Genomic DNA, 24,718 nt, shown 5'->3' on the forward strand with positions numbered 1-24,718 from the left:
GGCTTTAGCAAAAGGAAAGTTTGAACAAGATTAAAGAAAATACTCAGTATTCATTTTTGCTTATCATGGAGCAAAGCAGCATTTAGGGATGTACGAGCCAGCAACGGCCAAAACCAGGGATGATGTCTATCCCCAGTGCATAATGTCTTTGCTTGCTTTGAAAGAATGTTATGTTTCTCAATGATATCACTAAATTACTGCCTTGTTTTCCCTTTGAAAGATACTGTGAAGTTGTGGTCCTTAAGCAATCATTCTGATCCACTGCCAAGTCACTTAATCACTTACATGCACTCTAAATAAAAGCTGTCTAACTTACAAGAACTACATCATCTCAGTTGTCTATCCCAAATTGCAAGGAGAAATACGTGCCTTTATTCAAATAATGCAGAGAGGAAAAAGTTGAGAAATTATACAGAGAACCAGCTTGTTCGTGGCGATCATGAAATCCTAATGCAACCAACAGCAATGGGATTTTTAATTCAGAAAAATTACATTTCTGCAATATCCAACCACACAACCACTAAAAAAAGTGCCAAGCAACTTGGGAAAACTATCAGTAATAAAAGCCGAAGATAGAGAATAGATCTACTTGAGGCCTAGATTAATACAAACAATGGGAGTGATAAATCAGAGATTCCACCCTTCCAGAGCACAAGAGGTTAGAAAAGGGTAGAAATACAAAAACCTCAGGATTTCCAAAGAGTCAGAAAGCATGGGGTGCAAAAAGGCCAGAAGTGAGGTCTCAAGCCTGAGGGCTGGAAAGAAAATGCTTTCACTCTCACTTTCTGTAGTGGGACAAAAATGAAGGTGTGACAAGTAATTGGAAGTCATGTTAACTAGGAATGTCTAGGAATGGTTTTCTACCCCACTGTCCTGTTGAATTAATTTCACTAAACATGCACAATGGGTTGGATCTGAAATTTTTCATTTCACTTCAGACAAAAGGGCTACAACTTAAGAAATACACTGGATAACAGCCATAACGTTACGAAACAGCTTTGGAATTAAAACGGCAGTTGCCTGCAGAAATACTAATTAGCAAGAATGAATGTTTCATTTTTTGTGCCTTCAGTTCTTCACAGATATTGCTGCATTACCTTTGTCTGTCTACAACATATCGCACCACAATTTGCCATCTTAATGCACCAGCTCTGAATTCAACGAAAGCACTTTTTTTTTTTTTGCTTGAATGAGTTGCAATAACACACAGCTTTCTCTGAACACTCAAACGTTCCCTTGACCTGATGTTCTTTTTTCAGTCAATTCTTTTCCTTGGTTTAGAGAGGCACTGAAATGCCAGAAAGGAATGAGGCAGCTATAGAAACGCTGCAAGCAGAAGGAGTGACCTGACAGCATCTGTTTGCCAGGACATGCAGGTTGATGGCCCACAAATCAGCTAAAAATGGATCATCTGCCGGGCGAGGTGATAAGATTACAGATCAGACCAATTACAGTTGGAAGCTGCTTTCCAGGACTAATCGATTAAAACACCATAGGTCTAAGCTGAGGACAGCACTTGACCTGGTGGGTGCTACGGCAAGTACATGGTATCCATACAATTTGCCTCATGGGATCTAGGCTCACTCCTGGATCTTCAAGCTGGAAGACTCTCAGGAAGAGGTCTTCAGGCAGAAGTCACTCACTGGTACAATCTGTGCTCCAGTCCTGTTTCGGTGGTGCTCACAAGGTTACCCTGAGTTCCCAGTACACCAAGACCTTGTGATACCTGATCCTTCTCCTTCCTTTGCATCCTTTCACCCCCACCACATTAAAAGCATAGGGACCCCCCCACTTCCATTCAGATTGAGGAGCATGCAATCACTTGCATAGTGATGTTCCAGCACTCACAACTGCCACTTTGTGAAATACAGCACATTCATTAAAGCCATCAGGTTTAGGAATCCACATTTCTGTTTGATTTTAATGATGCCACTTATGACTATTAAATTATCCATAAAGCACTTTAATTTATCCAAACCAATTCCCTATCTCTGCTTCTTTCTCTTCTTTTTCTTTTTTTTTTCTTTTTTAACCTCCATTAAAACAAAGATAATGTGAAATAAGTTTTTTTCCACAGCACCATCCTCAAAGCAATTATTTTGCTGCAGAGATGCAGTCAGGAAGAATAACCTCCCGGCGGTCTCTTTAGGAAGGCAGGAACTGAGCGAAGCCTTCAGAAAGCCAATCTTTCAGCTTCCATTCTTCCCACACACATCTCAAATCATCTACTGCATTTCTTCTGCTCATTTGACTTCTAAAGCTCAAGCAAAGCGGGGATTCAGATAAAAGACAGCGGTAAAGAAAAAAAACAACTCAGCCACTTCCTATAGTGATCTTTGTGCAGCACTAACCCCAGGGTTTTTTGGATGCTGGGGAGTGTGGGTCGGTTTGCTTTCAGCCAGCATCAAAAAACATGGACTTTGCCTTGGATCGCTGTTCTGTGCCATCACAGAGAACAGTTCCAGTTCAGAGCAACTGTGTAAATTGTTTAAGGGCTGTATTGTGAATAGGAACTCCAGCTTTCTAAAAAAGCAAAATTCAGCAGATGAACTTCAGAAGAGTTTAAAAACGCAAAAATTTTAAAGAATACTTTCACAAGACCAGCTAAGCAATTGACAAAACAAATTATAAAAAACAAACAGTAATAAGTATTGCAATGAGAGAAAAAGGAGGTAGCGCATGCCAGAGGAACATCATATATACATTTAAATAAAACAAATAGCTTTCATACGTTTGCATATCTTGATACATATTCACTGCCCAAACGAATTAATGAAAATTTGGTTGTAAGACGAGACTATGAAGATGTACTAAACTGTATTGTCATTTATGAAGTCATAGTCACTGAAACCATGCTAAATTGTCTGAAAAATACAGAGAAATATATATATTAAAAAATCCAGTTATTTGTTTGCTAGTCAGACAAAAGCTTCTAGCAGATGGCTCGTACCTCTGTGCCTTTTCTCTGGCCTCAGAGACTGCAAAGAAAATCCCAGCCACCATCTCTTGTCACCCTCCTCTCCAGGAACACACAATCAGCAGATCTCATTCCCTCATTCCCTTCTTCATCATTTTTTGATAAGGAAATTATTATTTCTCAATTTCTTTCCAGCTTCCAAACAGCTTCCCAGTTCTAAATAACCTGAATTAGTTGAATGAACTGAAGAAACTTCTGGTGTAGCAAAGAAGGCTGCCAAAACTCGGTTAAGTGGTTGAAACCAAAAAAAAGAAAATGGTTCTGAGCTTTTAGGTGATGATTTTTCTGCATGCAGTGGTGAAAACTTCAGGACTGGGCTATACAACCAGGTGTGGGATCCTGAGCAAGGAGAGGGATTTGGCTGCTCCCAGGGGGTATCGATATTTCGGAGCCCAGATTAAAGCCTGGACGCCAAGGTAAAAGCCCTAAGGATTGGAAAGAGTCCTCTCTCAGGAAGCATTTAAGGGCCAAACTTGTTTGTTCTGGCTCTTGCCAAGTTTCCTTTACCTGCAAAACCACATACAATTTCCATTTTGTTCGGTTTAAGTTATTTTAACAGCTCATGAGATTAGACTTTAATGAATTGCAACTTCTCTTGAAGTGTGGGCTTCTTAAAGGAAAAAAGTGTTTAATTTGAACAACAATCTTGTACCCTGCATGTGATGCTCAGAAGGGACTAAAACCTTCCTGGGGAAAAAGTTGGAAAAACCATTGCATCAAGAGGGAAACTTGGCTGAATATGGAGTTGCTGGCACCCATGACAGTGGAAAATAATGGCAGAGGTAGAGGGAGGGATGAGAAAGACATGAGATTAATCGGATAAAAGGAGACAAATGATGATTCAAGGTCTTGTGGGCTGTGACCGTTTTGGGAATGAGCACACGAGTGAAGGGGGGAGGAGGAAAACGTCTGGGACATGGTGGCAGACACACAGGAGGCTTGCACAAGGAACAGAGGATGAGGCATGCATGTTTTCCTCAGAGGAGAAGGGCTGAGAAGACTGGACGATTATCTGTCCGGATGCCTATGTCAAAGTCCAGGATCCATGAAGGGGAAATAGGTGGACTGATGTATTTACATGAGCACACCTCAGCATCCAGATTATTTGTAATCACAGAGTAAAAACAAAGAAGGCATCAGAAGAAAGAAATCTTTAAAATAATAATAAGAAAACCACCTTTAGTTATTGTTCTTAGCCTGTAGTACTTACTAGGAAGTCTTGGCAAACACACCTGGATTCACAGATTTCTCTTCCATAAGCCATTCTTCAGCAGTGAGAAGGTTTGAAAGGGCTGATTGAGCATCTTCTATACCCTTTCACAGTATGCATGGGGGAACATGGCACAACTTCTTCAGCTTCTCTTAGAGCAAACTATTTCTCACTTAAGGGCAGTCCCTTTCATTATACTAATATTTCTCTGCCACAACCAATCGAGTCCAAGCACAACACGTATCCACCACCAAGGAGCAGCAGACCCTCAGCCCTGGGACACTGCAGCTACTGTTCCCTTTCTGGGCTTTGTTTTCCATCTTTCCTTGTTTTTCCCCAACAAGCCATGGCACAATCACTGCTCCCCCCCTCCCTAAACCCCAGCTGTCAATACCCCCTTGCTCTGCTCCTGGATATGCGAGCGCTCCAGAGTCAATCTTCCCATGAAAATCAAGTCAATGACCTGCCCTTCCCTGGTCCTTAAGAACCAAAAAACCCAAAACAAAACAAAAAAGACAGCCATAATTTTTCTTCCCCTCAGTTCTCACGTGTTGTTAATGTTCACTCTAGTTGTTAGGCAATACAAAATGCATTAATTTCTCCAAAGTGAGTTCACCATGAAAGATTTAATTGTTGCTGATTAGGCATAGTTTTCTCCTTCCCCACCCCCCCTTTTCTTTTTTGGTTGGTGAAAAAAGAAGAGCAGAATGCAAAGATATTTTTCACTCCAAGCCCACGTTAGCCTTATTATCTAATCAAGTGGAAAGGCCTTTGTCTGCCCTGGCCCAGCCAAAAATAAAAGTGCAGCAATAAAAACCTTTAAGATTTTCCTCCGTCCTTTGTCATCCCAAAAGACCCAAGTTTAGTCAATTGCTGTCACATCACTAGAAAGAAAGAGAGAAGGAAAACAGAAAAGAAAGAGAAAAGACACTGCTGTAGCTGTTTAAAAAAAGAGGGACTTTTTGAAACCCATGAAGTCTGGTACATAGAATTGCACAGTAACTTTTAAAAGATTTGCATTTAAAAGATTGAATACAGGTCGCTTCCCTGTGACCATAGAAACACCAGAAAAGGTGGAAAATTCAGTCTACTGAACTTCAAATGACTTTATAAAGTGTCACTAATCAGAACCCAAGGACACAAGGTTTTAGTGTTTGGGTTAACGAAGTGAATAACCCTCAAAAGTCAAATGACCTTCTAAGAGCATTACTTTAAAAAAAGCCACTTGTCGACAGCAAGTTAAATAAGAAAAAATGGATTGCCTCTAAAAAATGAGTGATCCCATGCAGCTTACAAGAACACAGTTGAACTATGTCTCTGAAGCCAGGAAGCTATGGCTCATGTAAAACAAAAATCTCCAAACTTTTAAAAGTTATACTACATGGACAACCAAGCACTTGCTTTTATTTGGGACAGTTTAAGATGAACTTTATATATATATGAAATATTAATTTGAATTTAACTCCCACCTGTAATGAAACACAGGGATGAGGACAAATATCTAACAAGTTTCATTAGGAAATGGTGTTTATCTGTAATAGCAGTGCCAGGACACAGGCAGACACAGAAAAAACCCTGAAAATAAGTTACATACACATGGCATCTTTTGTCGCTAATCCGAAGGTTATCTGAATCACAGCTCAATTAATATATTTATTCACCTGGGGACACCACCACTCCTATCAGATAGGCTTATCCCATTTGGTTTTGTCTCCAGTGTTACACCAGACACTCCGTGCCCAAAATTTGCTGCTCCTCCTGATACAGCCTCCTGCAGCTCTGGGCAGCTCTCTCAGTTCATGTAGCAAGGATTCCTCTCATAAGCACATTCCATTTGAATCTTAACTCCAGTATCTTCCCTCCTTTTCGCTTATTCAAGTCTTTCTAAATGCTTCTAGTGAAAGATTTTTATAGTGGTTCATCGTTGGGCTTTTTTGGTCAGTTTTGGGATTTGCTTGTTTTGTGGTTTTGTTTCTTTTGTTTCGTTTTTTAAAGGAAGCAAACAAGCTTTTCTGCCTTAGGAAAAAAAAAAAGCCTGCATAGCAAAATAAATGCTAGAGGAAATGTTTGCCCACTTGAATTCAGACAGTGTGGAAAACAAGAGAACGTGGGCAGCTCCTGCTGAAAAGCACACACCAAGATCACACGAGACCGATGCTCTTGATACACAGAAGCTGATGCAGTTATGTCTTCACTGCTAGAACTAACTTCACTACTACCCATCCGGTTGCATTCAGCATTGCAGGAATATACCTACATATGCTTTCATCTGTTATTTTATACCATTTCAGACCTACCTCTATTCAGTCTAAACTCAAGACTTAACTCTACCTGCTGTGGACCTAAAAATTCCCTGTCCTGCTCTAATTAACATCCCACCTCACAAAAATTCACATAGCAAATAACATTTGCTGTGTCATTTATACCAGTTTATAATCATTTGGGTGTAGGAATCACCTGCTAGAAACAATCTCCAGTAATAGCACAGTATCCTGTAATATGGATTCAACAGTTTTAAAAGTTAACATTATGCATCAGTGTCAAGTAGGTAGCTTTCAGAACTGAATAAGAAGATCTAGAAGGCAGCAAGAATTTAGTTTGTTTATTGAAGTGTCTTCATTATGCTTCAAAATAGCATGGCACAAACAGATTGACCACACAGATACTTCTTTTTCAGTAGCAAGATTATATTCTAGTGATGTGAGCTCTTGAATGACACCAAGCAGCAAAGCAGCACAATATCCAACTGGTAGAGTTCCAATCTTTAGGAACCCTTTAGTACCAATATGCCTCCAGTTAAAATTAATAAAAATTTGATTCAATCAAAATTAAGAATTAATAAGAACTGTTAGTTCTCCTACTGCCAAAAGAGTGTGTGAATAAAGAGAAGCGGAGAACCTTCAAGGAAGAACTTACGAAAATTGAAGAGTGTGCTCAACCAGTAAGAAGGACAAGGGAAAAGCAATTTCAGAGTCAGAGGTGGAAGAAAACTGCCTTTAGACATGACCAGGGGCAACAGTGGGGCTCTCTGGCCATAAGTGACCAGGTCCCAGTGAACAGGGCAGAGGCAGGGGTTTCAAGTAACTGCCCCCCAGGGTGTGCCTCTTAAATTTACCTCTCAAACTACAGGGAAAAAATTGGCAACATCTATCCAAACCTGCCAAATAGAAATGTGTAAAGCTCATTAATCTTAACTAACAGGTGACTAACATTTCCGACACATTTTGGGTGAGCTGTCACGGCACAGACTGAGTAATCTCCTTAGCGTGACAGAGTCCAGGTTGGGACTGATGCCCAGTATTGTGGGCCTTAACCAAAAGTTTATTCTTCCCTACAGTGGCCTTTTTCTGCTTCTTTGTTAATTTTCCAGGGCTATGACACCGAGCTATGAGGATAACACCATAAGGAATAGGCAGCAATACCTTCATGAGTACTTTATCCTTAAGAAGATACACCATCCTTTTCAGTGGCATAGTAGGAACACAAGCTCCAGCAGCAGAGTCACAGAAATATCTCAAAGGTGATGATACAGTAATTATACCCATTTCCTTGCTTTCTTCTACATAATACATAAAGCACTCTGCTGTATCTAAGATCTTCCATGCTTGATACTGCCATTTGGATTAAAATGCTTATCTACATTAAAAGGATGTCTCAAAAAGTAATCCATCAACATGAAAATTCTGTAACTGTATGAAGTCTGAAAGGAGGGAAACAATTCCTCCTCCTTTACATCTACTTAGCTGACACAGGGACAGACATACATAACAAACCTGACTGCAATTCTCTCATATAGGTTCAGCTCTCACAAATGCATGCAACAGTTTATTAGTTTCTTCTTCCCACCAACAGGCATACTCTTATCCCACCAGGAATGCACATCAAACCCTGACAAAGGGAGCAGTCTAATTAAAAATATAAGAAAAAAAAAGACACTTAATAAATTAATCCAAATGCAGACAAGTCCAGGCACTCTGCCTTGCATTATATTTGTCCCAGCCATAATTGAGTGGCTGGATCCAATGTCTGCCCCGGTCTCACAAAGCTCCATTGCCTTGCAGGCAAAACTTGGTAGGTGCACAAATTTTTAATGAGATATCATACCATATTTATAAAGGGAATTCATATGGGTTTATTATTAATTATAATTAGCATATTTTTTTAAGTTTCCTTGTTAGTAATCATTTATCTTAGCAATTAAGGAAGTCTTAAAATATCAAATTAGCTATCATGCATAAATTCTCCAGAATTAATCCTCTGTATTACAGACAAAACAATTGGTAGTTAAACAAGTATTAAAGTAACTACAACATAACAAGTAGCTCCAAGCTATTTATTTCTTAAATGTCAGTGAACAAAGGTGAATGCTTTTCAATGGACTCATGTAAGTAATCTCACTGGAGATGAAAGCTCTTTAAACATTATTTTTTTATTAGATCGCTTCTTTCACGGGCTTACTTGATGAATATCCTTAATTTGAAGTATTTGGTAATTAGCCTGGTCGAGGACAGTGCTGCATTCATTACTATCCCTTACTCAACAAGAACTATTTTTGGTCTAAAAAAGCTTATATTAAAAAAATAAATATTTCTTCTGATAGGGTAGCGTGTCCCATAAATTCTCCAAGGAGAATAAATGGATATTAAAACAGTTTGATGCTACAAGTGCTAATTCTAAATTCAGACCAAAGCAGGATCTAATTTATGGGTTTAAATTACAGGAATGAAACAAAATAAAAACACAGTGTTATCATAGGAAAAGCAATGTATTTGTTATTGGAACTTGACTGGGTCTTTGATTAATGTATAGAAGCTCCACGGTCTCCTACCCTTGATTTTGTGAGATTTACAGTATAGGAATAAACCCTTATTCACTCCACTGAAAGATCAGGCAGAACTTTCAAGAGCAACAAATTATTTCCCTGCTTGCAGTGAAGGTCAGATGTGATACATGATACCAAAGGTGGGTGATGTCTGTCTGAGACCAATACAAGAAAAAAGAAATGTTGAACCGATCTGGATACGGTCAGGTTGAATGGGGCTTGGAGCAACCTGGTCTAGTGGAAGGTGTCCTTGTCCACAATGGGGGAGTTGGAACTAGATGGTCTTTAAGTTCCCTTCCAACCTAAACCATTTTACGATTCAAATCAACAAAAATCTTTGGTTAATTACTTGTCCTCACAGTAGCCAAACACTCAGGTCTACTTTTTGCCCGTGCTGTTTTCATGTCAGCAGGACTACACACAGTCCCAACCTGGTTACTCCAGGCCCCAAACAGCACTGTTGTGAATGTACCATATAAAAGGATAACAGCTAATGCACATAATCCGGGAGTAACAAAATGGGCCGAGTAAAGGAGATCTTTCTGTTCTGCCTGTAAGAAACCGCAGGGATGCCCTGCACCGCCTGCTTACCAAAGAGATGCCAGGGAGGTTTTGCTAAGAAAAGATCTTTGGTTCTTAAAAAATTGCACTAATTCAGCAGTAAACTCACAATGAAAGGAGAATTCTCATTTGCATCAGCTTTAAACATCCATGTTCTAGTGCTACAAAGCCTATGGCTGATAAAGTACTCTTTCTCCTTAGCAATAATTATAATGAAAATGCAAAGATCTGGCAAGATATTTGCTTCTGAAATACTTTTCTATTACCATGGAGAATTTGGAATATCCACCACTGCACTGGAACAAAATGAAGATAAAGGAGCTTGAATGCTACTATTATTGTTAGGATTTTTTTCTTCTTTTTTTAAAGGCTCCATGGAATTAATCACAAAAATAAATCAAATACTGCTGCCAGTAAAAGAGCAGGAAGAAGTGTTAAACAAAAACAATAAATACAAATGATTACCCACTCAAATAAAAACACACACAGATAATTAATATTTGGAAATTAACAGAAGAGTGTAAGTCCCATGGGTGCTGGCAATGACAGAGAAAACTAGAGTACAATAGCAGGAAGAAAATAGTACCTGCCTTCTAAAGTAAAGGTAGTTAGTTGGATCAGGGCTCCACCTCTTTCCCTGGGGAAGGTGACATATCCCATTTGTCTCCCTGACCATGTCTCTCCCGCTCTCCTGTGTGAGGCTCTCTATATTCTGCAAGAGAGACGTGGGTCTTCATCCACCTCCGCTGCCAGAGTTCTCAGCCATGAGCCCTCCGTGCCTGGGGAAACTCACTTTGCAATCAGCCAAGTGCTCATCCTCAGTGACCACTGAGGGCTGTGGACAACCTTGACTTCTTCTGGAGCCCTGGGATCCAGCTACATTCCCTCATTCCACTCATTCCTGGACCCCATTATCCAGCCAGGCAGGCCTGCATTTGTAATGAGGGAGCGGTTGCACTACTAACTAAATTCTTAGATAACTTCCTTATTTTCTTTTGGCAGATTTCTTGCAAGACAGTTAAAACCCAAAGAGTACAACATTTCTGGCTTCAAAATAATAGCTATTAGACACAAAAGTTATGTTGTTAAAAATTAAGAACATGAGTGTCTGTTTGATAAATGTGTCTATGAAAAAAGATATACGGACAGATAACAGAATTTTATAGAAAACTAAAAAAAAAAGAATAGATGAAGGCTCAGGACAGAGAAAATTATAAAGAAAATGGGGTTATTCTGTGGGTCTAGTTATGTCAAGGATACATTATGGTGGCCCTTTCCACTGAAGGCAAAGTCCAACTTTACAAAGGTACCCCCTCCCACTCCAAAACAGGCATACAAGAAAGGAACCAAGTCCTAGGAGATGTGATGCTCCAAACCTGTTGAAAGCTTTGATACTGATATCCAATGCAGAACATTTTCAGAAAATAAAGCCACTGTCACTGTAAAAATTAATACAAACCAGCATGGAGTAGAATTTACATTCCTCAAAAGACAGTAAATCCTCAAGATGAGAGACCACCAGACCACGACACCAGCATGTCATCATCCCACCAATATTTTAGAAAGCCAGGGGAGCCAAACAAAACCTATCAGCCTTTAACACAAACACTCCCTCAAAAGTATATGTTAGTCTTGGACTCAAAGCTGTAAATTTTTCTGACAAGCTAGTCACATGCTGTAAGAGACCTAATTCCATCATCTGTCAAGATAAAACTAAATTTCAAATGCTTAGGTGTGCACAGGCTGGCACTTATGAAACCACCACTGGCTGAGTTTAATAACTTAGAGGGAAAATGACTTTTAGGGGACTCATAAGATGTGAACATTGAGCTGGAAGCTACTGACAGGCATTGACTGTGTAAACCCAAAAGGACATATTTATAAAGCAGTTTTACAAAGGATGTATCTTTCAAAACATATAAATCAAAGTCATCACATTGAAGCTACCCTGGTGTAATTTTCCCATAAGCCTATACATAACATCTGTTAAATGGATTCAAGACTACCAGAACGTTACATAAACTTTTGTAGTTGTAAAGCTGTGGTGAATCATACAGCTATATCCTACTATTCTTCTTCACATGACTGGGGGAAAGAAAAAAAAATACAGCAATTTACAAAGTGCTGTCAGCTAACATAAGGAAAACTCTTCCCCAAAAGAGCAGTTTCCTAAAAATAACCTTTCTCAAGACCCCTGGTTTAAGAACAGATAAATGCAACCGATGTCACTGAACAGGAGCAAAAACTGTGGTGTCCCACAATTCACGGTCTCTCCAAAACACTGGAGATTATGTAGGATTCATTCAAGAGATGCTTAATTACACGGTTCAGCCTGCTGCAATCATTGCTGATGGTAACCAACAACATGGTTGGAATATGACATGGTTGGAACAACAACAATATGACATGGTTGGAACAACAAGTGGAATATGACAGACATTGCCAACTGTTTTGGACTGGGCGCCTCACCATCTCCTTGCTTATTGAACAAAGTTCTCATTCCTCAGATGACACCAGTGAAAAAAAAATCACACATTAGAGGGTACATCTCCAGTCTCATTACTTTTCCCAAAGCATTTAGAAACATCAAGCCAGAGCAACATCATTTGGCTTAGAATTGGTAAAAACTTATCAGCTCCCTGGTTTTCAATTCAGTGGTACAAAACACAGAAATAAGTGTTGGTAAACTGTTCAATATAAGTGTTGCTTTACCTGCAACCAAGGGACAGTGACAGTTTTTCTCTCCCAAAACCACCAAATTACTTGGAGCATAGACGATCGTATTAGGATCTTGACAGCTATCACATGGAGATTAATGTTTCTGGCTATATATAGGATACTGTGAAATATTTGCCTGTGTTTCTATTGTGCACAACAACAACAACTCCCACTGCCTCTCTTCTACATTCTTTTATAACCATTTTATAAGCTCAGTGGGGGGGACAGAAAAAGAATTTAGTTAATCATTAAGTTTTTCTTTCCAAAAGCAAGCCATGCTGACTGTCCCAATTAATCAATGTCTGTGGGAGTCACAAAGGAAATCTAATGCACCATTTCTGCTTCAGAATCCTTCATTCTAAACACCAGACTTCTGGTTTTTAAGTGAAGAAATACACAAGCAGCCAGGTGTGTTATAATCATATTAAAATCAATTAAGCAATTCTTTCTTTTCAATATAACTTCCTTGAATGAAAATTAAGAAACTATGAATCAACTGTCTTATAAGGAGGAGATTGCCCCATAAATTTCTTTAAGCATTTATGAACCGCTGAATTTCACACACTCTGTTTTATACCCTTCCATCTATATGTGAACTTGGGACCACAGAAAGGTGGGCCTGTTACCACCAACCTGCTCTCAAGCATTCTAGAAGGATTTCCTGGTTGCTATTCCCAGTATAAACAGAAACCTGCATCTGCTATGGGATTTACTACCCAAATTAAGCAAATCTCAAATACAGTAGCTTACTTTAAGCAAGGCACACATAAACATCAAGTACCCTACCCTTGGCTTAGACTGGATAAAGCAGCTAATTTTTGTCCTTTTAAAACCACACAACAGAAAGCCCTCTAAATTAATGCTAGACTCTACCTCCTTTTAAATATATGAGCAGTGAGCAATGTGTATGTTGACAAATTAATTTCTAGAGTTTGACTTCTTGACCAAGGCTCCTACAAAACTGCTGTCCATTAAGCTGCCCTGTAGCACACTTCACATTATAATTTATCTCTAGTTCTTTTCCTCAGAGTACTGTGCTAATGCCATTGTCCTCTATTCCTTTTTACAGAGCTACAGCCATGTAAAGAGCCTAATTATAGACTCCAGAACGTCTTGATTTCCTTATTTCCTTGGCAAAGGGCAAGCTTTTTGTAAGATGTTTAGTGTTTACTCTGTGTCACTTTCAATATAGATTTTAATTTACACAAATAGAGGGTCCTTCTTACGTACTCGGGGCCTCATTTTCTGCTCGGTTATACCAATGTAAATTAAGAGTAATTTAACTAAATAAAATATAGTTACAGTGATGGAAAATTAGCATAACTCAAAAAGCCAGTCCACTGTTTAGTAATAATTTCTTTTATATAATCCAGATTCTCATGCTCGTTCATCCTTTATAGAGCCAAAGCTGTAATAACAATGTTATATTTTCACAGAAAAAAAAAAAGTAGTATTTTCCTGCTCACACAAAGACCCTTTTTTTTTTTTTTTCTTAAGGGGGAATGTAGCTGGGCTGCATTTATTTTTCTATTTGTGTAGTGGTAGCTACAATTAATAATCATAATATTATGGTGTATTTATAGAAGAGACTGTTTGCACATGTGAGACCTCATGGCATCAGAAGACCTCCATCAGTTTTGGGCAGCTTTACTGGTCAAAAAAAAAAAAAAGCATTTCTATGTCTGTTTTAAAAACATATACATATGGGATGATCAAGGAAGGACAAAGAGTATTTAGAAGACAATAGACCAAATAGCCCTGTTTTGGATGAAGCTTAGTTACACCATTAAGAGTACGGCTTTGCAACTAGATTTGTAATATCTTAGTTTCTATGAAAAACAACTGCAATATCTCAACCTAATGACTACAAATTGAAAAAGCTATTCAAAATGAAACTTATCTGCCCTAGCGTGAAGCCTCAAGTACCATTTTTCTTTCACGTACACCAGCAAGAACATCCTGTGGATTTCCAGCTGTCACGAGCAGGAGAACATTACTGCCATCATTTACAAGACAAGAATCTTAAGGCCCTCTAATGAAACTGTCTCTTTAAGACTTTGCTTTAAATAGATGCAGGAAAAAAAGGTCTTGCTTCTACTCCCTTCTCCTCAGCCCTGCCCTGATGGATGGTGTTGCTCATGGGTGGAACAGATCTGACGGACTTGGAACCACGACTTTGTCTGGTGACAGCGATTTATTTCTGCAAGCAGCTTTAAAGTTCAGACATACCATTTTTAGATAGCAGTGACCAGTTAATTTCTGGAACAATAAATAACAAACGCTAAGAAGAACTGGACTTTGCTCAGATAGAGAGTCTGTGGGACTTGCTCTTCCCCTACACATTCCTGTCCTGCAGTGGCTTGGCTTCCTCCTCCAAGCAAACTGGAGGCAGACTTGGGCACTGCCTTCTTGGAAGACAAGATATTATTGGTACATATGTGTGTATACATACATATATCCACATGTGGCTTGTATATACACGTATATAACTGATGTTTATATGCACATATATCATAAAGCATAGTAATAAATATAATAATTATAGTAATAAATGACCTGGGGACTAAGAAGACATGAAGGGGCCACATAAGAGGAGAGCTACTACCAAGATTGGTTATGAGCAGAGGCAACCACCTGCTTTTAAAGCTTCTTGGTCCAATTTTTAGGAGCTACTTACAGCAGTGGATTGGGATTTTTCTATTAGCAGATAAGAACTGAAGGTTGGACAGCATGACATAAATCCCTGAGGACACATTATTGTTCATTTGTTACAGAAACCTAAAACGAGGGCTTAGCTCCAGCCTTTGGCGTCCTACCGAGACGGAGTATTGACTTTACACAAGTCCTTTCCTACGCTGTAAAATGTATCAAAATAAACATTTTCATGTAGTTGCCTTCTTCCCTTCTAACCCTTCTCTTGCACACAAGCTCAAAACAGTACTGTGGAGAAAAAAAAAAACACAATAAGAGACACCTTTATCAGCCTCAGCCATCTGTGTTCCTTTAGCCTGATTCAACAATTTTGGCAGGCGTGTGTGCAGCTAACTCCTACCCAATATCATCCTTCCCTGCAAAAAAAAGTCCCCTCCCTCTTCCTCCCCTTTCCACCAGCACGAGGGTCAGTCTGTTGATGACAGGGCTTGAAATAATAAGATATTGGTGCATATGTTTAATTATGATCTCAACACAATCACTTAACCTTATTCTGAGCAACTCCAACCCCACTTGATAACTTGGCCCAAAAAATATACAGATGTCAAAAACCCATATAACTCTCAGTGCTGACCATAGGAATTATCTGGAGTTAAGAAATTTATACATAAAAATGAAATAAAACAAACTAATTCCTCAAAAGTTTGTTCACTGAAATCATGAAGGTTCAAATTCTTTTCTCAAAGCAGACAGGCATAAAAACTTTATTAAGCAAATTTCAAAAGGAATAGAATCTTGCTCGGAAAAAAAGTAATTTAAATACACACAGAAATGTAGGTCTTGAAAGAATAATAAACTGCAATAAACTATTAAGTTTGCCTTCTGTTTCTAAACAGCCTTGTAATTGCAAAACGTCTTCAACATTTCAGGAAGCATGACATTTTGATAGATTAAAAAGATATGTTGTATTGAAAAGAATAAAGAATGAGAAATGGAGAAAACACCAGGAAACCTGAAGAGTAATATTATAGAAGAAAATCCCTATGGAAAATTCAAGCTTTAAACACATACAGTACAGATGTAACACATAGCTCTGGCATCTTATTTATTCCTCTGAACTATTTAAGAAGAATTCTCTTAATTCATCAAAAATGATCCAAAAAGGAGTTGACATGAAAAGCCCTCAACTCAGTTCTCTCTCTAGCTCTCCAAGGAACAATTTATCTCCTAGTACACTACAGGGGAAATAGAATCACATATTTCCCCATACACAGTGCCTATGGCAAATCTACTCCTCCAGCTCAAAGTAGTGTTTCTTCTATTTTAATATACACATATGCCCTGTGATGTAAACTTGGGGTTTTTTGTCTCTCCAGCTGCTCCAGGATGCTACACATCAAATTCTTGTTTTGATAGCCAATTATCATTGCTTTGCGTAATTCAGCGCTATCTAGTGTTGGATGCTTTTTAAATTAATTTGGTCCCAGTAGGATATAAATTCTGTTTGTGGCTTAAAAAGAGGACTACAATTTGTGTAGGTGAAATTTCATATACATTCTTAGAACTAATACTCTTCTCCTGGATTATATTTCAAGAAATATTGCAGCTACCAAAACTGAAATGTTTGCTTTAAAACCCAAAGAGGACTAGATATAAAGCATTTGCCTAAAATCTGAAGTTAATGTTTTACTCATTCATATTTTAAACAAAAACACCTTTAAAGGGCTTCAGAAGCATTAAAAATGAATATATCTCCAAAGGTGTCCTTAAGGAAAAAAGTTATTTTATAACCAAAACATAACACTCACTAGCAAAACTCATTGGGTGAAAAGTGGTCTTTTGTTCATTCTTTGCTTCACAGTAGGTGTTAAACTCGCATCAGCAGCAGTATCAGGCACAGTCATGCATCAGCCCAGAGAAGCTCCACATCTGATGCCTGGCAGAGAGCCCCTGGCAGGATTGCAGGACCTGCTCCCAAAGGCAGGACATGCACATGGGTGCTCCAGCACTGGTCCAGCTCTGCTCTCCAGGAGAGAACACAGGAATGAGTCATGACGCTGTGATGGAGGCCTCCAAAAGCGGTCACTCTCATAACACAGCTCATAAATCCCCTCTTCGTTCCCATCAGCAACAGACACAGTTATGCTGTGTAGTATTAAGATGCCCCATAAAAGATAGATCCAACTAAGGGCCTGGAAATGAGTCAAAAGTAACTTGTAAAACACAAAGTCTCCAGCTCGTCAGTTTTATCAGTGCTGTTCATACAGACTTAAATAAGAACGAGGACAGGAGGGCTGCAGCACCTCTCCTATGAAGACAGGCTGAGAGAGTTGGGGTTGTTCAGCCTGGAGAGGAGAAGGCTCTGGGGAGACCTTTGAGCATGTAAAGGGGCTACAACAGAGATGGAAAGGGACTTTTTACAAGGACAAGAAGTGATAGGAACCTTCATCACTGATCTAGTATCACAGGTACTGTGGAAGAAACAAGTGGGTTCTTCTTACTTCCCTTCTGAATCTCCTAAAAACTAACACAAAGGGTCACACTGCCATGCTTCCCTTGCCTTTTACACATTTCTTTGCTCGTAATGGCAAGTTGAGGCTTGCCTCCTGCTTGGGAGTGTTCCAGGTACCCAATGAGAACCAAAAACGGGATAGGCAGATCCTATAGAGAAAACCACAACATTGCTTGACCCAGTTTGGTCTCTTTCCAAGCACAACTGAGTGGCTGGAGAGAGAATTATTTTGACACGTGCCTGTACACGCATATTTAGAAGAGCATAGCCAGGCATGAGGCTGGAAAATGCGCATATATGAAATCAAGGGAACTACAATTTTGTGTTAAGGCTGATGATCCTTCCTATACTTGGCCCTATGGCACATCTCAAAGTGATTCCCATTCATTTCACTTAAAGATCTCCTCTATTAGAGGATCCAAATCAACTTCCCAGGTCTCTTAGGAGTTATCTTCCCTCATCATGGCCACTGCAGGGAACTCAAATTTAGCCATGGGATGATGCCACCTCTAGGTCAGAGTGTAGAGGAGGGAAGGTGATGCACTGCAAGAAGATGCTCTGCTACAAAAGGAGCCTCTAAAGCTCCTTCCACCTGTCTGAGTCTAAGGGGCTGCTGAATGTTTTCAACATGAGCATGTCTTTCTGTCCGTAGGTCTGGATGGCAGCATTAAGTATAGTAGAACTCTTACACACTTATTTAAGATCACTGTGTCAGAACAAGCAGCAGCCTACTAACAGTTTGTATGTATGTGCAAGGGCTGCAGAACATGACATGCTAAGGCAAATGCTTGTTTTCATTACTTTTTGCATAGCTGTTGGCACATAAATTACCACTTCATAATAGGCTCTTTGAAATTCTTTTGCATTAACTAATGCCACTCTATGTATTTTTACAGTGTGATCATGGCTATCACTTTCCATCTGTTCTACTGTCCTTTTGGTATGTTTTTGCTCTGAGGAAGTAAACAAAAATAGATCACTATAAAAACAAACCTGCCTGACAGTCTAGACTGAGGGTCTAATTAAAAAAAAGATTTATTAGAATAGAGAGAAACATCATAGTAAAACAAAGACACAGTTTCTATAACGTATCTTGTATTATTCTTGGCAAAGCAAAGCCAGGCTATAAATTTACTGAAACAAATCAGTATGGTACTGATGTACCATTCTGATCTGGCATCACTTTTCCAGACTGCAGGAATGTGTTAGGAAAACTCTTTGTTTTACTTATATTTTAGTCACCATAAATTCCTTTTCTAATTAGAACCTGAGAGCATTAGGGCTTGTCTACACACAGGTTTTGCACAGACACAATTACAGGGGTAAGAAACCCAACTGAGTTAACAGTAATGCTACTCCCTAGTCTAGACACAGTTAAAACAAACTGTACCAGTAGAACTATGTCATGCTGAGGGCTTGATATAAATTGAACAGGCACCTTGCTACTGGAGAGGTGGGAAGTGGCCCTTGGAGTAGAGAGTCAAAATCCAACCTCTGAAAAGACTCTGAAGAGACCATGGAAACATCTGGAGCCTCCTTCAGTCAGTCAAGAGGGTGCAAGCATCCTTTGACGAGATGCAGTCTCAGAGTTCAAGATATGCATAGGAAACAGGAAAAGACAATAGCAAAGATTTCAGACGCCACCAACAACACAGTCTTGCCCCAGTAAAGCTGCTGGTGAGAACTGGAGACACCAAGAAGGTGAGCAGGCTTTGGTGACCAGCTTCTGGAGCTCTTTTAAATGAACAGCCACCGATTGCTTCACCTAACATTAATCCATAGAAAGAAACCTGCACTCCAACAGCTCTGGGAGTATCATTTTACATGGAAAAGGACTCACTTATTAACATTGACAGAACCCAAGAATCATTTAGAGATTTGTATGAAGAATTTAACACTTAGCAAAAATAAGCACATGAAAATTTTGCTCTGCTTTTTTGGCTATTATTTCTCGTGTTTGCATTAGAGACGCATGAAAAATAATATTTTCCGTAATAAAGAATGTTGTTATTAAAAGTCTAGTAATTTTTAACATAAAAATTATGAAGTGACCTCACACACAAAAATGCCCAGAGGTTGCTAAAATAGCAAAGAAATGAGAAATTTTAGATATTAAGAACATGTAGCAAGGCAGAATCATTAAAGAAATTAGAGAGGATGAAAAAAGAGAACAACTTTGAACCGAAACACACAAATTAGTTTTGAATAATTTTCCACATAAGGCACATTCGTCTCCCCCTCTAGTTCAAGGAAAGCTTAGAGATCCTCTTTCAGATCGTGCAAGTGACAGCAGTAACTTAAATAATAAATCAGCTGTAGGAAGAAAAAAAACTGGCTTTGGAGCTGGGACAAGGCAGCAGATTTTCATTGTTTACTCCAACGTTTCATAAGCAGTTTCCTTTGTCAAGTAACAATTGATGTGCCGTGTATCGTTAAAGAATAAACCGATTTATAAATAGTATGAATAGAAGGAGCACCCCATTGTTCTTCTTTGTACTGGTAAATGATAAGACTTCTCTGAAGTGGGTTTCAAATTCCCTTTACTAAATTTAAAGCCCTCCATTAGCCAGCTTGGTAAGAAAAGTAGCACCTTCAGTGTTTTGCCCCCACCAGTGCACCCTTTTTTCCTCTCTCAAACAGATGTTGAGTTTAACACCACATCCCTGAAGACATACCCAGCCCAAGCATCACAAGGGATGCATCGTGCTTCTATGGCTCAGGCTGTCTCTCCTGCAGTGTTTTCTGTCATTCCTGCTTAGCAGCATATTCCCCTTCTTAGTCCAGGTTTCTGGAGCTCTGCACTAGAAACCTGCAATGGAGGAGACAGGTTTGAGCACCTCCACCTCACTCCCAGGTCCAGCGAGGACCTGCAGGGTGCAGAAGGGACACAGAGCTAGCTCAGCCACAGGATGTAGGCTGGGCTGAGACAAAAAGCTCCACATCAACTATTTACACTATGCAATCTTGGCTTTATAGCCATGGCTGCAGTTCACACTGAGTCAAGGGAAAAGGTCCTATGATTTTCTTTGCAGGAGGACAAGGCCATTCATTCTGCCTGTCTTCATTAATTCCCATTTATTAAGCCAGCAGTAAGCATTGTCTAAATCCCCACATCTTGCCTGAATAAATAATGAACACTTCCCCAGTGTGGAAGTCCAAGCTTCCCAATAGTGTCAGTCACAAAGCGCTCACAAGATGCAGCTACGAACATACAAGTGCAAAACTCAGTGTCACATGTTTCCCTGTCTGAGAATGAAGACAATCTTTTGAGAGGATATTATTTACAAGTAAAAAGTAAGGATCACTGATCTGCCTCTCCAAGTATTTCCATTTTCAAATCAATACCACCACTAAATCTTTCATTTAAAGTTTATACATTCTATTCATTTACACCCTTTTTCTCCCTTCCTTGGAAAGTATGAACCTACTTGAAGTATATGAAAGATGTTTAACTGAACAAGTAGTTCACCTCCCAAACTGCTACCTTCTCACTTGGCATAGATATGTCACCATATATGATAGATATATATAGATATAGAGATAGATAGATAGATAGATAGATAGATAGATAGATAGATAGATAGATAGATACACACATATAGGGAACATTGGTTCCTAGCAAACCCATGGCTTTCACAGAAGCCATCCACTGAAGGGTTAAACATGCAAACTAGAGATCCTGTCTAATTCCATTTAATCCCTGGTAACACAGCACAGAAGATGAGGTATTTTCCCTGGGTTCCTATTATTGCTGCTAGACACAAAACAGGGTACAACATACGACCACTCAAAATATCCCACAGCATAGGATCATTTTTAAGGGAGGCAGGCCCCAGTAAAGTCATGTGGTGTACAAGTGATGCCAATATGCATTAGTCATTCTATATTAAATATAAAATCATGGTGGCGAAACCCTCAGCCCTGCCTGAAGAGGATAAAAAAGAATTTATGTTGGAGAGACAAGAAAAAGAAGTTAAGCAACTGCTGAGGGTTTTTCCCCTAGCAAAAATACTTAGAAAAGTATAAGATGGCAAGCAGAAGGGCTCCCTTCAGGACATCTACATTATTTTTTTTAATTTGAGATCAACAGTGCAACACCTAATGATTAACAGAAGAGGGGGAAAAGCTAAGACTGATCACAAAACACATTCAAACAATGTCAAATCCTCTGGTTTGTCACTGTACATTACACAGAAATTGAATGAAAGTTCAAAATAAAATTTAAAAAAGCTTTCAAATTCAATAATTATATCCAAAATTATACCATTTAGCTGTAAAATACACTGGAAGAAGCACTTGGGTTTTCTTTAAAAATCTCAAATATTTGGTACTTGAAAACAGCTTTACCTGACTACTTGCACTTTTGTGACACACCCCTGCACACACACTCTTCTCTCCATATAGTAATAACAAGCACACAAACATACACAAGATGAAAGCTACTGCTAAAATAAATAAGCCACAAATTGTAAATAAACTTCTTCATTTTCTAAACTTTTTTTGCTGTTGCTTTACTGAAAACCCTCCAGTTTCAAGGCATGTCAGCTGCTTTGGGTTCAGCAAGGGATTCTCAAAGTCCTGCCATTGCAAAGCTATGCCCTTGGACCCTCAGTTCAGAAAGCACTTACACACAATCCTGAGAGACGTGCAATCAGTGGGTCTGTAGTCTGATCCTATAGGGCAAACCCCAGGGAACTGGATGAGAAATACTGGAAACAGACTTTCTTTTTCAGTTAGAGCACTAACTGGATCTTTTCAATGTATCTGATATTATTAAAAAAATAAAATTAGTGTCAGAATTTAGGGGAAAAAATAATCACACCATTTCCCAAGGACAAGGATTAATTCAGTTCTGGAGAAAGTGGTTTCATGCAAGCCTGCTCCTCTTTTATGCTGCCTGCTGGCAAGACAAAGCCTAGCCACTGTTTCAAAGCTGTAAATATCTCTATTTCACACCAGGTATCTGTCACCCAAACCCATTCCTCAAGTCTACATTAGTCAAAAGACCTATTAACTTTCTAACTACTGCTGCTCTTCACCAATCTCAGACAGCAGGTTTAACACTGGGTGGCTCTCTGTGCTCAATGGTTCACTCACATGCCATGGCACAATTAAGATGATTTCTGGCATCAGGGCAGAAAGCGTGGCAGGCAGGGAAGGAGAATCATGTAAATGAAAGAAAATACACAATACTCATGTTTGTATGCCAAAAAAGTAAAAAAAAAAAATAAAAAAATCTAAACCAAAACCAACAAACAAAACCAAACAAAAAATAAACAAAACTTATATCAAAGTTATCTGGCACAGAGCTGTCAGGTATAGTGGTACCAGACCTATAAGGCTTTGTCTGCACACCTGGACTGATGCTTTACAACTTAATTCTCCTGGGGGAATATAAAAATCAGCCAGTCTTCATCTTGCCATGTACACATTAAAAAAAGTTGAAGCCATTATGGACAAAGGAACACTTCAGTTTTGTGGCTGTAGATATGTAGAATGTCACTGTGGTAGTTCGTGTTCATGTGTTGGACAGCAAAAGCCATTCCAGAGAAATCCAATCAGTCAAGAGAAAGACTGCATATGGTTATGTTTTTTTAAGTTGATTGTTGATTATAATTTATAATACAATTCTAAAGAAGCACAGTAAGCTAATTACATTTGGGAGAAGACACATTTTAGAAGCTATAAAGATACAACCAGTAATAAGAAATCCTAGCTCCCAATTATGGCTCTCAATGCTCTTTACAGAATAAAACATTTGCTTTTGATTTCAGAAGTGGTTTGTATTCAACAATGTAAAATTTGTTTAAAGTTTCAGTGTTTGTTCTCTTTCCTGCTCAGCAAATACTTGTATTGAATGCTTTTACAACATGCAAGATTATTGCAACCATAGGGTTGGGACTCCTATGGGTCCTTCCCAATCAAGAAAGTCTTTGCTCAGACTCAAAGTTGAAGGATTACGATCCAAATACCCACTGGGAAATGCCTGACCCTCAAAACAACTGCCTGTCAAGACGAAATATGACATAATAATAAGAAAAAAATTATAAAGGTCAAATCTTTGCTAGCATGGGTACAAAGACCTGTATAACAGGAATCTTCTCATAAAAATAGAATGAATTATTTAAACCAGCAGCACTTTGAGAACAGCTGATTTTTCAATACACTGCTGCTCTTCAAAATGTGATAACCAACAGCACACAGCACACACACTAGGCTTGAGCTCTCTCACACGTGCTAAGAAATCTTTGAGTTTGAACAGTGCTAAAACTCCCTGCCTGATGATTACTTGGTAGAGCATCAGTCACTGCCAGTATAGCAGAGAGGTTACATACCTACACAGACCACACTCAAACTGCAGTAAAAACAACAAAAAAGCAGCTATGAAGAGGAAGAGCTACACAAGGAAGAATTAGAAACATCACTTCTGCTAAAAATCAAACAGAAGAAAAACCACAAATCACCACATTATCCTTGGTGGCTGAAAACTAAGGCATGATTCCCAGGAGTATAGCTGGGGGTAATGCCTGGGACTCATAGGGCTATGCAGTACTGAGGTAGCATGTTCAGCTGGCAAGGGAAATGGTTCGACCACTACATGCTACCAGCATCCTCTGCTGGTTGACCCACTCAGCAGTGCCAGCCCCAAATTTCCAGGAATGGCAAGTTAAATGGCTCATGGTGAAGCACAGAAAGCAGCTCCAGGAGATGGTGCAACTCAAAACAAATACAAGACTCTCTCTCACACCAGAATTCTCAGAATTCCCAAAGACACTAGGAAGGCTGTAAACGATCAGCTCTGTGACTCAGTTACAAGACAGAGCAAATAAAACATTTGTACCTCACAGATGACATTTCAAACCTGTTTTCCACCCTTTGCTTTTCAAGCTAGTCAGGTAGAGAACATTTAAAGACCCTTCAGTCAAGGCAAATGGCTTTGTGATAAGGAAAGTTGCCAACTAAAATGTTATGCTTTCACCACCTGTCACATCCAGAAACAGAAACAAGACCATTTTCACACTCATCAGTGAGTTAGGTAGAAAAGCAACCTAAATTGGAAGTGCGTGAGGAAAGCTATCATCTCAGGGTCTCAGCCAGGCAGGGATGGCAAGAACTTCCATGACTGGAGACACAAGATAAGCTGTTCAGAGATCAACTATCCACCAGCCAGTTCTCATGGCCAATACCTACATGATGACTGCAGTGAAAGAAGTTCAATCATAATTCTGGAATTACACAGGAGCGGAAAGACAGGGAAATAATTAC

The 24,718-nt window shown here is 39.2% G+C and overlaps 1 protein-coding gene across 1 annotated transcript in view; it reads right to left on the minus strand.

Annotated features, from left to right (window-relative positions):
* Positions 1-24,718, minus strand: part of FAT4 (FAT atypical cadherin 4) — a 128,556-nt gene that overhangs the window by 98,522 nt on the left and 5,316 nt on the right. The gene's annotated exons all lie outside the window — the stretch shown is intronic.

Source organism: Neopelma chrysocephalum, unplaced genomic scaffold (assembly GCF_003984885.1).
Source record: "Neopelma chrysocephalum unplaced genomic scaffold, ASM398488v2 Primary Assembly neopelma1_79, whole genome shotgun sequence".
Classification (NCBI taxonomy): domain Eukaryota; kingdom Metazoa; phylum Chordata; class Aves; order Passeriformes; family Pipridae; genus Neopelma; species Neopelma chrysocephalum.